The sequence below is a fragment of the Trichoplusia ni genome, unplaced genomic scaffold (genome assembly GCF_003590095.1).
Source record: "Trichoplusia ni isolate ovarian cell line Hi5 unplaced genomic scaffold, tn1 tig00001338, whole genome shotgun sequence".
In the NCBI taxonomy this organism is placed as follows: Eukaryota; Metazoa; Arthropoda; class Insecta; order Lepidoptera; family Noctuidae; genus Trichoplusia; species Trichoplusia ni.
The window spans coordinates 1-10712 of NW_020800114.1; positions in this window are offsets into that span (position 1 = coordinate 1).

A 10712-nucleotide genomic window follows, 5' to 3' on the forward strand; every position below is an offset into this window, starting at 1 on the left:
ACATGTCTATTGGGCAAAGCCAGCTGACGAAGCTGAAGACAGAGGATGGACGCGTAACGTCTGATAAGTCAGAGATACTACGGGAGATAGAGAGGTTCTATGGACAGTTGTATACCTCGGTCTCAGTTGAGCCACCTGGCTCGGAGGGAGACCCAAGAGCCAAGCTAACCCGACACTACACCGAAGACATCCCGGACATCAGCCTGTACGAGATTAGCATAGCTCTCAAGCAGCTTAAAAACAACAAGGCGCCGGGCAAAGATGGAATCACCACAGAGCTTCTGAAAGCGGGCGGATTGCCGGTACTGAAAGTCCTTCAGAAGCTTTTTAGTTCCACCTTGCTCGAGGGCAGAACGCCGGAGGCGTGGAACGGGGGTGTTGTGGTACTTTTCTTCAAGAAAGGTGACAAGACCTTGTTGAAGAACTACAGGCCCATAACACTGCTGAGTCACGTCTATAAGTTGTTTTCGAGAGTTATCACGAATCGTCTTGAACGCAGGCTCGATGACTTCCAGCCTACCGAACAAGCCGGTTTCCGAAAAGGCTATAGTACCATAGACCACATACATACGCTGCGGCAGGTTATACAGAAGACCGAAGAGTATAATCGGCCACTTTGCTTGGCGTTTTGGACTATGAGAAAGCCTTCGATTCCGTCGAAATTTGGGCAGTCCTTAGGTCTCTCCAGCGGTGCCGTATTGACTATCGGTACGTCGAAGTGTTGAAGTGTTTGTATAGTAACGCCACCATGTCAGTCCGAGTACAGGAGCATTGCACGAAGGAAATCCCTTTAAAAAGAGGAGTACGACAGGGAGATGTCATATCTCCGAAACTGTTCACAGCTGCTCTAGAGGATTCCTTCAAGCTTCTGGAATGGAAAGGACGAGGCATTAATATAAATGGCGAATACATCACTCACCTTCGGTTTGCCGACGACATCGTGGTCATGGCAGAATCGCTGGAAGAACTAGGGCAAATGCTCGGAGACCTCAACAGAGTATCACAACAAGTGGGTCTCAAAATGAACATGGAAAAAACTAAAATTATGTTCAACGTCCATGTTAGACCCACCACAGTCACTGTTGAGAACTGTGCTCTTGAAGTTGTACACGAATACATTTATCTAGGACAGGCAGTCCAGTTAGGTAAGTACAACTTCGAGAGAGAGGTCAGTAGACGGATCCAACTCGGCTGGGCAGCGTTCGGTAAATTGCACAACGTTTTCTCGTCCAAAATACCTCAGTGCCTTAAAACAAAGGTGTACAACCAGTGTGTGTTACCAGTGATGACTTACGGCTCTGAGACGTGGTGCTTCACGAAGGGACTTTTCCACAGGCTCAAAGTCGCTCAGCGAGCTATGGAGAGGGCTATGCTCGGCATTTCTCTGCGGGATCGAATCAGAAATGAGGAGATCCGTAGACGAACGAAAGTCGCCGATATAGCCCGTAGGATTAGCAAGCTGAAGTGGCAATGGGCGGGCCACATAGCGCGAAGATCGGACGGCCGATGGGGCAGAAAAGTTCTGGAGTGGAGACCACGTACCACCAAGCGCAGTGTGGGACGGCCACCTGCCAGATGGACCGACGACCTGGTTAAAACCGCTGGGTTCCGTTGGATGCAGGTGGCAACGAACCGGTCGCGCTGGAGAAATTATGGAGAGGCCTACGTCCAGCAGTGGACTGCTATGGGCTGACATGATGATGATGATGATGAGACATAAACAAATAGATTGTTTTTATTTATCTCAGACCTATTCTAAAATCCGAAACAATTGTTACGTGATAATGTTAATTTCTTATATTATTTAAACAAGATGATACGAATTTAAAACAGTGTATAAAGAACATGTCAGCTCTGATTTACAATGGAACCAATTTAAAGATATTTGTCATATGGTTTGGAAAACTTCTTATAATTTTTTAATTATCAACAAAGATTCCTCGATAAATAATGGAAGATACAGGCAGAATTTCGATACCTTTTTCACATGAATAAAAGTACATATTTATAAGCGAATTTCATAGGAATACAATTTAGTGTAAATCTATCCTTACTTGAATTCACTTGTTGTAAAAGGAAGATGGAGAAAAATATTAAAATAGAATTAATGAAGTTTGTCGACTCCATACAAGTAAAAAAAACAAATGAAAAACCAGGAACATGAAGTCAACTTATCACTAGATAAAATGTTCAAACCTGTTTCGGAACCTCTCAATACTCTTGTGAAATCTAAAAGATTTTTAGGAAATAATAATAACATGGAAAATGTAACATCCGCTAATTCTATGACTATGGAGTCAGACGAAAATAGTTCAAGTTCTTCGAGTAAGTGTGATGATTTTCAAGATGCTGAATTAAATTCTGTAAGCACTCCTAAAAAAGAAAAAAAAATGACCTAGAAACTTTTTTGGAAAATGAAGACATTATGGTATTTACGATGGCGTGAATGTGCCTTTTGAAATAAGAACTGAAAACAACACTAATGATGGCAACTAAGTTGTTTTATTTCCTAAAATTGATAGTTTAGAGGACGATAATACGGTCTTGGTTAAAATTGGCGGTAAGACTTAACAATTTAACCTGCGGGCTTAAAGAACTGTTACTTCGAAAGAAACCCGATTTAAAGTTAGTAACAAACAAAGATAAACTTGTCTATAAAGATATGTTATATCACACTAATGCTCACAAGAGAGATTTTTATCCTAAAGGTCAAATAAGAGGCGATAAAGGAGCTAAGTATCGTCAAATAATCAAGCCGATATTTAAAGAGACTTCAATAGAAAAAAAAATACCTAAACTTGGAGGTAACTTGCCAAAGCTTAAAAAATATAAAACGAACACCGACTTGGTATATTGGGATGATCCTAATGAATTAGTTGAGAGATTAAAATTATTAGTAGCTTCAAGAGATGCAGGCAACAAAAATCATGATAATGAAATTTTGTCAGAAATAAAAGAAGTTAACATAATCAAAGAATAAATACTGATAACAAACAGCATTTAATTTAGTATTACTAAACCATTCATTATGATATATACTAAATATTTAATTTTAATTACATGATAGTATGTTAAAAAAATATAGTTTAGAAAAATTAATATTGTGTAAAAATAGTCATCAACATAGAAATCTAAATAACAAGGTAATAGAAATGGCATACACCGCGGCGATCTATCGAAACGCATGTCGCCGGTGGGCGGGCTTCAACACATTCACAGCAAATAACTACGCAATCACGCAAACATTAACATCGAGAAGACCAAGCAAACAACACTAGGCTGTACATCTATTACAATAAGGTTAACTTTGTCGTTGTATGGATTCACTAACTCACACAGTCATTGCATTTTTTTGCGTTAGTCGTAGTGATTACGTAAACTACACTAGGGATTGACTACGGATATAATGAAAGACGAAATTATGAGTGACAATGTTTTTTTGTTGTATTCTTCTATATTATGCACTTACAAAAAAAAAAACTCGCTAATTGTCGGTTGACAAAAAAAAATATTAGGAAATACTTGGTAGGTAGGTTTGGTATATACCTACGGTGGTTTTTTAGTCGTCTTACAAAAGCAGCCCAGTTCATGTATCCAATGACTAGTAAACGTTCATAATAGTTCATAAATAGGTATTTATGAGATTTGGATAAATTTAAATTGCAATTTATATTCAATGCTATGCTATAACGCAAGGCGTACTTTTTGAAACATTCAGTTGCGAGCGCGGTCCGAGCCGTAAAAATGGAGAGGGGCGCGGGCGGCGGCGCGGCGGGCGGCAAGTTATCAAGCATGCAACTAATTTCATAGTGTATATTCGGCCTAAGTTGTAGGGTACCAATTTCGTTTACCCGTGGTAGACATCCACTTGTCTTTTGTATTTATTTCAATCCTGTGGGAATCTGAATTAAAAATATATTCAATAATATGTTCACAAAAACAAACGACTATTAAAATTGTTACTTTTCGTATACAATGTTCATTTTGGATAATTTGTCCGCACTTAACCACATCACTATTTCCGACAGTTTTGTGCGGCCGTACCACTACAAATACGATCGCATTGATAAATATTATTTTTCGTTATACATTTCTCTTTTTACAACGGTGCATTTCTGTAAGTTTCTTACTGCAGAGGCAATGATTAGTAAAGAATGCAATTGTTGCAGGATGGTGCGATATAAATATGGTTTATAATGAAGGTTATGTTTTGAAATTTAATTTTGCAATAACATCAATATTACTGCAATAATTCACTTACCGATAAAATGTTATCTATTTATTTATGTTATTACACGATGCAGATGAATTTCCAGCCTGAGAAACCCCGCAAAACACCATTTTTAGTGGTTCTTGCTGTGACGACGTTCCGCGAGCGACTGAGCGTAAGTTCGCGCGCTGGTGTCGTCCAAGACACCAGTGTGGCGACAAGGTCACGCGGCGTTGGCACTTCTATTACCTTGTTATTTAGATTTCTATGGTCATCAACCTAAACAGAAATTTCTAAACATGAGTAAGGCTTATATAGTAAATGAAATTCATAAAAATGCGAGGGTGAACTTTCCCCGAAGAACTGTTATTATGAAAGATATCTATCGATGATATCTTGATGATCGATCGATTGATCGATGATCTATGGCAGGCTGACCTAATTGATATGCAATCAATATCTAAAGTAAATAAAAACTCTAGATTTATTCTTACAGTTATTGACACTTTTTCGAAATATGCTTCGGCATTTCCTCTGAAAACTAAAAATAAAGATGTTGTATGTGACACTTTCAAAAGATTGTTGGATAAGGGTCACAGGCCTAAAAATCTACAAACTGATAACGGTGCAGAATTTTATCATAATAAATTTCAAAAACTTATGAAATTTTATAATATTAATCATTACTCAACTTTTTCTACGAAAAAAGCTTCAATAGTTGAGAGATTTATCAGAACATTGAAATCAAAACTGTACAAAGAATTTAGTTTGAAAGGTAACTCAACAATTGGATAGATAACACCCTCAAAAACATTATTTATAAATATAATCACACCCATCATCGAACAATTGATGAAATGCCCATAAATGTCAATAGTATAAATAAAAGACGTATATTCAAAATATATGAAACAATGGTGAAAAGAGTCAGTATGAAAAGCAAATTTAAACTGGGTGACTATGTGCGTATTAGTGAGTACAAAGGAACATTTGAAAAAGGGTGTACACCCAATTGGTCAACAGAAATATTTAAAATTCGTAAAATACAACTCCAGTCACTTACTTAATTGAAGATACGATCAGAGGTCAGCCAATTTTAGGAGCATTTTATGCTCAAGAGCTTCAAAAACTGATATATATTTAGTTGAGAAAGTTATTAAAAGAAAGGCAGTCGGGGTTTCGTAAAATGGTTAGTTTGTCTTCTACTGAAAATAGCTGGATTGACAAGTCGAACGTTTTATGAAATTAAATTAACTTAATCTGTCAAGTGTCAAACATTTATTTATTTATTTTGATACCTATTTATTAAGTTTTTAATCCTAGATTTATCAGTCTTATTATGTGTATTGGAGAGAGTAGTCTCCTCAACTGGGTTTTAAATCATTAACCATTTGAATTACATTTACCAGGATACAGTTATTGTGGACCTGCACCGAATTAATTAAGCGACTCAAACGTAGAGATAAAGGTGTTAATAAATTAGACGAATATTGTAAAGAACACGATATTGCATATCATAAGTCATCAAATTTAAAGGATCGACACAAGGCAGATTTCATTTTGTACAAAATGGCTAGAAAGCGTACAGTTGCCTCTGATTCGAATATGAGAGAAAAAATCGCAGCGCATTTAGTAAGTAATGCTATGTTAGCGAAGATTAAAACAGGTTCTGGTCTAATAACACGTATAAAAAGTCTTCGAGAAAAATTGCATCTGAAAAAGGTCTTAAAAGAAATTTAAAAATATAATTACTGTTGCGAAAAACGTATGAAAAAATTAAAACCAAAATGTAAGAAAGTGGCCATAGAATTAGCAATGGCCGCTGCCCAAGAATTAGCTGATAATTCATCCATTAAACTTCCTCGGGTTATCCCTATACCAAAAACTGGCGGAGTATTGCCTCTAATTCCTATTTTTGCGGGATTTATCAGCCGCAGGAGCTTTAGCAGGCGGTGCAGCTGGTATTGCAAAAACCATAAATGTGTTTAAGATGGCCAAAACTATGTGAAGAATCAAAGAGACATAATGAAAAAATTGAAGCTCTTTGCATCGGAAAAGGACTACAACTTAACCGCATAAAAATGGGCTTGGAATTTTTGTATCGAACACAAAAAACTAATGTATCGGCTACCCAACCGTGCTCCAACTAATTTGGACATTTTGAAGTATGGAAGTAGTATTCCCTATTTTAGAGGTGTCTTTATGAGGGATGAGCTCCCTGGTTACCGCTTAAAAAAAAATGTGGAGTAATTAATTTAGACAATTCTATAATCCTGGTTCTCATTGGGTAGCCTATGCAAAATACAATGATTATATTGAATTCTTTGACAGTTACGGCAATCTTAAACCTCCAAAAGAATTCATAAAATACTTAGGCTCTAAAGTCTACTATAATTATGAAAACATACAAGGCGATCACCCTTTCAATTGCGGCCATCCTTGTTTAAAATTTCTAGTAAGTTTTGGAATAGGCATTAAATAAAATAGACAAGATTCTATAAAAGTGTTCAGTATTCAAGTATGTCTATAACAGTGACGATCTCTGGCAATAAATCGGAATTAGAATCGTATTTTCAACCACCTCTGAGTTTATCTGGAAAATATGAGTGTGGTTTGCTATATTATATCAGTGTTAAACTCAGTATCAAATACGCGTTCTAATAATAACAATAAGCCTCTGTGATAAAAATTGAATGTGATTTAATATACGGTTCCTATACTAACGGATTACCAACTCATATTATTCATGAATTTGTATCTAAGACTTCTGTAAGTCATCAGTACATAGAAACGCCACAGAACGTTATTTACTTTCCAGTAAACAAGAACATAATTTCATCTATATCTATTAAAATTTTTGATCAGTTTGGTTATTGTATTAATTCTATAGAACATTCAACTACGTCTTCATTTAGAAAAAACAACATGATATTATATAATATAAACCATACAGGAAAAATAAAAAGGCTTTCTTCTACAACCACTAAAGTGTATAGACGTAAGAAAAAAGTTAAGAAGTTGACTAAAGTAAATAAACTTATAAGACTAAATAGACTTACCGCACTTTGATACTTCCATCGATAGTTATGAAGTCATTCCTACAATCCCTATAATAACTGCTTTCGAGAAAACGATGAAATCAGAATTCCATACACCAGCAACGTGCTACCATCAGCCAGCTCAATTTACATCGAAGGTCAAGCAAAGCTCTTCAGCAAAGATGGAAACCGATTGAGAAGCCTGTTTCGTTTACTAATAACCCTGTTATGATCTTGTTTCAAGACATCAGATACGAAATAAATGGCATTGAAATAGATCGTATAAAAAATTCAGGAATAATTCTTCTTCTAATTACTAATATTGTTGTTGTTATAAATGATGTGTATACCTGTAATAGGCATACATACCAGTAATGTAATTTGTCATGTATCTTTTATATCTTCTCTGTATGTATTGCTGTTGGTGTACCTAATAAATAAATAAATAAATAACATCGACAATAAAGTCATACGTTTCATTAACGAAGCAGAAAACATAGTAGCTGCCTAATGGGGTTGGAACTTAACTGGATTTCAAAATAATGGTCATTTTAGTGTTGTAATAATAATACCGTTAAATGAGATTTTAGGATTTGCAGAAGATTAAGATTTTCATAAATTGTAAACATGAACTTATATTGAACAGAAGTAACTCTAATTTAAATAGTGTCATACTACCTGAAGATATTGCCCATTTCCAAATCAATAAGGTAGGTTTTGTTTAACGAAGTAGTATTGCTAAAAAATATCAGGATTTCTAACCGTAAAATCTTATCTAAACATAAGACAAGCCTAGTAAAAGTCTGGCTCACGACTATTGATAAATAGGACCAAGACTTTCGCAGTTGTTTGAATGAGCATCCAGATGTTTAACCTCTACTTTGAACAAAAAAAAACGTGATCTTTCTGGCCCTATTGATAAGCAACAATATCCAGATTCCAAAAATTCTAGCCCAAGATTCTTTCCCGATAATTGTGATCGATACTTAATCAAACGTTTTGGGTCAGCCTGTTGGAATTCTTGCTCAAGTCTAAATAAGCTTCTAGACCAAGAATGTGGTCGAATCCTAACTTAAGAATTATCAAACTCATTAGACTTAATAATATTGCTCAATACTCTGATTAAAAATATTGACTAATTTGCCACTTTTCTAGATACTAAATCTGATCAGCAATCATAATAAAAAAACGTTCAATTCTTTACCCAATTATGTTTCACGTCATCGTGAAAAACCCGCCAGCACTCGATTTGAAAAATGTATTTGCTATCATTCAAAGGTTGAAGATCACACAAACAAATTAAGTACTAAAAATTTAATCGGCTCGGTGATTTTTCGAGAACATGTGCCGAGCTTTGTTCTGACGTTAACGTCGCGTGTCAGATAATCAGTAGGATAAAACAGACAATTGAGATCGAGGCCTTCAGTGTTCGTTGAACATCGGTACAATCGTGTTACGCAGCAAAGCTACTGTAGCAATACTCTTCGCTCTTATTGGAACCTCTTGTAAGTAAAATAATTTTCTGTTTTATTTTCTTTAATGCTCTACGTATTGCGCAGTGAAGCATTAGATTGAGACCAGGAGTGGGAGAAGCGATTCTTTCTTTTAAGTTGTTGGTTCTTGAGGTGTCTGAAGTAAAACGATCCAGTATTTAACGAAGTTTATTGAAGAACGAAAAAAACGAAACATGCCTCGACCGTTGTGATCGGCGAGTGACGCTTACGCTCGCGTCGCCGCGTCGCGTTGGGCGTTCGCGCCCCCCGTCCGCGCGTTCCCCTGTGCAATAGTTCGCGCGCTAACATACTCCCCCCCTGGAAACTTGGTTTTCAGCAGGAACAATGTCGACAGGCAGTGGGACAAATCTTGCTGAAGCTGCGGAGTATGTCTCCGGAAGCCGTCCGGATCTTAGCCACACGAGAAACGCCATCTCTTCCTGTGTGCACCCGCTATAATTCGTCCCCAGTCGCCATTTAATGGAGGCAAGTTGTCTTCTTTGATAAGAACGAGCGCGTTGACTGTAAACTTCACTCTGTTCTTCTTCCATTTTGTGCGCGTTTGTAATTCGCTGACAAACTCCTTCGACCAACGTTGCCAAAAGTGCTGGCGCATTTGTTCTATTCTGTCGTAACGTAGTAAGCGGCCGGTGACAGCGTCTGTGATGTCGTCGCAGGTCGGGGCGGTAAGTGGTCGCCCAACCAAGAAGTGAGCAGGTGTTAACGCTGCCAAGTCATTTGTGTCGGAAGACAAAGGCGTTAGCGGGCGGGAATTGAGTACGGCCTCGACTTGCACCAATACCGTGTAAAACTCTTCAAACGTTAGATTACTATTTCCTACAACACGTCTTAAATAATACTTGCAGGACCGCACTCCTGCCTCCCACAGGCCACCAAATTGAGGGGAATATGGAGGAATAAATTTGAATGAAATCTCATCCGCCGCCATAACTATCTATTAATGCTGAGACTGAATCGCCAGATAGAAAATCTCCTAAGTCTCTGGCCGCGCCTACATAGTTTTTTGCATTATCGGAATAAATTATAGCAGGTTTCCCTCTACGGGATATAAACCTCTTGAGACAAAGAAGATACCCATCAGTAGACAGAGTTGTTACAAGTTCGAGATGAACTGCTCGCGTTGCAAAGCAAATGAATAAACAAATGTAACATTTAATTAGCCGTGCACCTCTGCCTTGACGATTTAAAATGTATACGGGACCACAGTAATCGGTACCCGTGATCATGAACGGAAAACCGGGTTTTAACCTATCAGAAGGTAAGTTGCCCATTATTGGGCTTAACGTTTTGCCGCTTATCCGAACGCAACGAACGCATTTGTGGACGACAAGTCGTGCTAAATTTCTCCCACCGAGAGGCCACCATTCCTCGCGAATGGTCGATAGCAATAACTGAGGACCTGCGTGAAGTAAGTATCTATGTTTATATTGAAATAAAAGCAAAGTGAATTTATGTTTGCTACAAAGCAATATAGGGTGCTTCTTATCGTAAGTAAACTCATTAGAATTACTCAGTCTACCTCCCACTCTGATTACTAAGTCATCACTAAAAAACAAATTTAGACCGGACATATTACGTGAATATTTAATATCAGACGATTTGTTCATCAACGAATCATACTCGTGTGGAAACGACTCCATTTGACACAATCGCGCAAGCAGAATAGTTGAATCGCGTATCTCGTCAACAGATAATGTACCCTGCCTACGTTTAGTTTTATAACGAGTGTTGTGAGTAAATCTCAACATGTACGCAACACATCGTGTCATACGAACGAAAGATGAAAATTTATCGAAAGGAAAACTATCACATGACGCATGTAAACCAACTGCTTTGTTTGATTTAAGTTCAGGTAAGTCATCAGGTAAGTCAGGCAAAACGCATTCATCAAAGGTATTTTCGAGAATGAACCCGGGACCGTTCCACCATAAGTTATTGTGAATAAGTTCT